Source organism: Salvelinus fontinalis, chromosome 11 (genome assembly GCF_029448725.1).
Source record: "Salvelinus fontinalis isolate EN_2023a chromosome 11, ASM2944872v1, whole genome shotgun sequence".
Classification (NCBI taxonomy): domain Eukaryota; kingdom Metazoa; phylum Chordata; class Actinopteri; order Salmoniformes; family Salmonidae; genus Salvelinus; species Salvelinus fontinalis.
Window position 1 is genome coordinate 11,315,470 of NC_074675.1, and position 5,611 is coordinate 11,321,080.

Genomic DNA, 5,611 nt, shown 5'->3' on the forward strand with positions numbered 1-5,611 from the left:
TACAAAATAGCCTCCAACACTCTACTCAGCAAATTGGATGCAGTCTATCACAGTGCCATCCGTTTCGTCAACAAAGCCCCATATACTACCCACCACTGCGACCTGTATGCTCTCGTTGGCTGGCTTTCGCTTCATATTCGTCGCCAAACCCACTGGCTCCAGGTCATCTATAAATCCTTGCTAGGTAAAGCTCCGCCTTATCTCAGCTCACTGGACACCATAGCAGCACCCACCCATAGCACACGCTCCAGCAGGGGTATATTTCACTGGTCACCCCCAAAGACAATTCCTCCTTTTGCCGCCTTTCCTTCCAGTTCTCTGCTGCCAATGACTGGAACGAATTGCAAAAATCACTGAAGCTGGAGACTCATGTCTCCCTCACTATCTTTAGCATCAGCTGTCAGAGCAGCTTACAGATCATTGCACCTGTATGTAGCCCATCTGTAAATAGCACATCCAACTACCTCATCCCCATATTGTTATTTATTTTATTTATATATATATATATATATATATATATATATATATATATATATATATATATGTTTTCCCCCCTTTGCACCACAGTATCTCTACTTGCACATTCATCTTCTGCACATCTCACTCCAGTGTTTATTTGCGAAATTGTAATCATGTCGCCACTACGGCCTATTTATTGCCTTACCTCCCTGATCTTACTTAATTTGCACACACTGTATATAGACTTTTGTATTGTGTTATTGACTGTACATTTGTTTATTTCATGTGTAACTCTGTGTTGTTGTTTGTGTCACACTGCTTTGCTTTATCTTGGCCAGGTCGCAGTTGTAAATGAGAACTTGTTCTCAACTGGCCTACCAGTTGCTCTTGGAGGATGTGTTGGTACCATTCTTTATTCGTGGCTGTGTTCTTAGGCAAAATTGTGAGTGAGCCCACTCCCTTGGCTGAGAAGCAACCCCACGGATGGTAGCACTCACCTTGTCTTCTCAGGACAAGCTTTTTTTCCAGATGACCCAAACAATCGTAAAGGGGATTCGTCAGAGAAAATGACAGTACCCCGGTCCTCAGCAGTCCAATCCCTGTACCCTTTGCAGAATATCAGTCTGTCCCTGATGTTTTTCCTGGAGATAAGTGGCTTCTTTGCTGCCCTTCTTGACACCAGGCCATCCTCCAAAAGTCTTTGCCTCACTGTGCGTACAGATGCACTCACACCTGCCTGCTGCCATTCCTGAGCAAGCTCTGTACTGGTGGTGCCCCGATCCCACAGCTGAATCAACTTTAGGAGACGGTCCTGGCGCTTGCTGGACTTTCTTGGGCGCCCTGAAGTCGTCTTCACAACAATTGAACCGCTCTCCTTGAAGTTCTTAATGATCCAATAAATGGTTGATTTAGGTGCAATCTTACTGGCAGCAATATCCTTGCCTGTGAAGCCCTTTTTGTACAAAGCAATGATGATGGCACGTGTTTCCTTGCAGGTAACCATGGTTGACAGAGGAAGAACAATGATTCCAAGCACCACCCTCCTTTTGAAGCTTCCAGTCTGTTATTCGAACTCAATCAGCATGACAGAGTGATCTCCAGCCTTGTCCTCGTCAACACTCACACCTGTGTTAACGAGAGAATCACTGACATGATGTCAGCTGGTCCTTTTGTGGCAGGGCTGAAATGCAGTAGAAATGTTTTTTTGGGGATTGAGTTCATTTGCATGGCAAAGAGGGACTTTGCAATTAATTGCAATTCATCTGATCACTCTTCATAACATTTTGGGGTTTATGCAAATTGCCATCATACAAACTGAGGCAGCAGACTTTGTGAAAATTAATATTTGTGTCATTCTCAACTTTTGGCCACGACTGTACATTTATTCACTCTGTAGGGTTGGGTCCTTTAAGCTACTTTTATTGTCCTGTAAATCACAGGTGTCAAACTCATTCCACGGAGGGCCGAGTGTCTGCGGGTTTTCGTTCCTCCCTTGTACTTGATTGATGAATTAACATCACTAATTAGTTAGGAACTCCCCACACCTGGTTGTCTAGGGCTTTATTGAAAGGAAAAACCAAAAACCTGCAGACACAAGGCCCTCCGTGGAATGAGTTTGACACCCCTGCTGTAAATGGTTCAGTGCCTATAATTTAGGCTGTGTGTAGAATGGGGCATAAAGGAAATTACCTCTACTAATAAATTACAACTAGATTATAGTGATAAGGAAAACAGCATACACATTTGGCTTGTGTATTCATTTGCCTATAACTAATCATAATTCCATTATTTTTACATAAAAAAGAGAATACTTCAAAATGAGAAGATCCTGCCATGGAAAAGATGACTGGCTGGACATTTATTTATTTATTTTTTATTTTACCGTTATTTTACCAGGTAAGTTGACTGAGAACACGTTCTCATTTGCAGCAACGACCTGGGGAATAGTTACAGGGGAGAGGAGGGGGATGAATGAGCCAATTGTAAACTGGGGATTATTAGGTGACCGTGATGTTATGAGGGCCAGATTGGGAATTTAGCCAGGACACCGGGGTTAACACCCCTACTCTTACGATAAGTGCCATGGGATCTTTAATGACCTCAGAGAGTCAGGACACCCGTTTAACGTCCCATCCGAAAGACGCATAAAGGGTAAAGGAGGGGAAATAACTCACACCATGCAGAAGGACACCTTCAGCTGTGGGGTCTTTGTAATGCAGGTTTGATAGTTATATTTTCAATAATTAATGGTTAGCTGTTATGTGACAATTAGGTAAAAAACTCTATTTAATTTTTTGGTGTAGATGGCTAAGGAAGTTGCACAGAACCTCCCCAACATCCACTCCCAAATTGATATGGAACCTTCACAAACACATGGAGCAACTGCGAAAAGAAATGGCTGATATACAAAAAATGTCTGGTAATAACATTTAATTCAAAGTAAATGTAAATTCTTTCTATTTATGTAGTTGTGTGGGACAGCCATATGTTCAGTTCATGCCTATGATTTCAGAGTTCAACAAAGCCAACAACTGCTTCATGTGTGCCACTGATAAAGAACCTGGATGTGGCCCAAAGACTGGGTTAGTAACTTTATCTAACATGTTAATAATCTTTTGACAACAGTGACGGCATGTAAGACAATTTATGATATAACACAATGGATGGCTAATTCATCATACTGCATTGATATTTGATATTATTTATAACGTGTTACACTTTGTTTTGTTTTGCATGCCAACTGAGGTTCCATGTGCTGTGCCCAGGAATGAAGACAAAGAGTTCAACAGAGTAAAGAACACAAACTGGAAGTGCAGTCTTTGTTTTTGAAAATGTATGCTATACCCCATCCATACTGAAGAGGCTCTGAAATGTACATCAACCAGGGATAAAGAGAAAGTTAACACTGTGAAATGTTTTATACTTAATTGAAGTTAAGTGTCTGTTGACATGTTGGAAAAGATTAAAGGTCTACAAGTTGTTTAATTTGTCAATATTATATTTTTATTCATTGATTTACTGGCCACCATTACTGTGGTTGTCACGCTTCTCGTGGGCTGAAGGAAGAGGAGACCAAGGTGCAGCGTTTAAAGTGTTCATGATTTAATCCAAAAAAACAATCGAACAAAAACAACCAACAGGAGAACGAAAGCGAACAGTTCTGTCAGGCAAACAAAACAGCTAAACAGAAAATAACTACCCACAAAGCATCGGTGGGGGAAAGCTACCTAAGTATGGTTCTCAATCAGAGACAACGATAGACAGCTGCCTCTGATTGAGAACCACACCTGGCCAAACACAAAGAAATGCAAAACATAGAAAATGAACATAGAATGCCCACCCAAATCACACCCTGACCAAACCAAAATAGAGACATAAAAAGCTCTCTACGGTCAGGGCGTGACAGTGGTTACATGTTCAGTACATGTATTGACCAGCAAACCCACTGCAGCCTACCTCACTAGCTCACTCTCCATCCCTGCTTTGGACAATTAATAGCATGACTCTCGTACTTTGCCCTTTTCCTTTATGGTTGATATTAACGATGAAAGGAGATATTATCTGTCTCTCTTCTATTGTGTACCACTGTTAAATACGGTGGAAAAATAAAAAAACTGGGAAAATAAGTACGTAGAACTACCAATTACTGTAGATAAATATGAAAGAAAAGGGTAAACATAACACTGGACTGAACCCCTTAATTGTCAAACTAATAATAATAATGTACAACAATATAGAAGATACATGACTAGAGGTTATGTAATATGGGTGTATATCCACTGCATGCTTCTTAGGTGTGTAATTGACATGACCAAGGAGCTATTGAAATTTGAAACTATGAAAAATGTACTTTACACCTCGTGATTTTACAGTACACAAGCAAGAGTGTGCAATATAGAAGGGTAGTCAGCGGACATTAGGTCACATGACCAAGGAGCTATTGAAATTCTACATTTTGAAAAATTATTTTAGATCTTGTGAGATGAAAATGGACAAACTAAAGGGTGTGCAATGTGGAGGCCACCGAGTGGACATTCTGAACCTTGTTTGAAGTCACCAGGTCACATGACCAAGGAGCTATTGAAATTCTACATTTTGACAAATTCATGTGAGATAAAAATGGACAAACTAACGGGTGTGCAATGTGCGTCTATGCCAGGGGTGTCAAACTCATTCCACGGAGGGCCTTGTGTCTGCAGGTTTTTGGTCTTTCCTTTCAATAAAGCCCTAGACAACCAGGTGTGGGGAGTTCCTGACTAATTAGTGATGTTAATTCATCAATCAAGTACAAGGGTGGAGCGAAAACCCGCAGACACTCGGCCCTCCGTGGAATGAGTTTGACACCTGTGGTCTATGCCATCGGGTTAGCTACAACTAGATTTGAACGTTTGGAGTAATGGTTAAAGAGCTATTGAAATTTGAAAAATGTGATTTGTCACGATGTTGACGGTCCCTAACTGCTGTTGGCGGACGTAAGGAAAACGACAGGCGAATATCCAACCTGAAACTGTCTTTACCTCGGTGTTTTGATTTGTCAAACGGCAGCCAAGCATGGATTCATCAAGTAACCTCATCACCTTGCACTTTCACCACCCTATGAAGTTCATCATCATTTATTTAATCTGTAACCTAATAAACTGTATGCTTTCCCGAGTCCTAGTGGGATGACCACATACACATGTCATCCGTGACTCTCAAGTTTACTTCGATATGATGGTTATATCAATATTTGGTCATAAAAGCGTTTCCACCTCCATTTCTCGCATAATACATTAACCTACACAAAAATATCCAACCTTATATTTTACCGACAATATTAGCTGTAGGCCTACTTTATTCGCATAAAAAGGTTGGATGGAAAAGTGGTTAGTCTCCTTTCTAAAAAGGGGCAACTATTTCCCCCAATGTGAATCCCGTTCAGCTCACGAGCCTCAATAATAAACCCTGGGCTTTTTTATTCTGCGTTCCTTTGTTTTGTTTACACGAAGTGTCAAACTTTACCGCATTTAATTTTTTATCCGGATGAGTGTCTGTGGATTGGAGAGGTTTGGATGACCACGGCGTGCCAGCTCTGACCTGACACTAACTGGCTCCTGACTACCAGGAATGTTCCTTTAAAGAGAAAAATGCAAAGAGACGGGGCGGAGCCGCA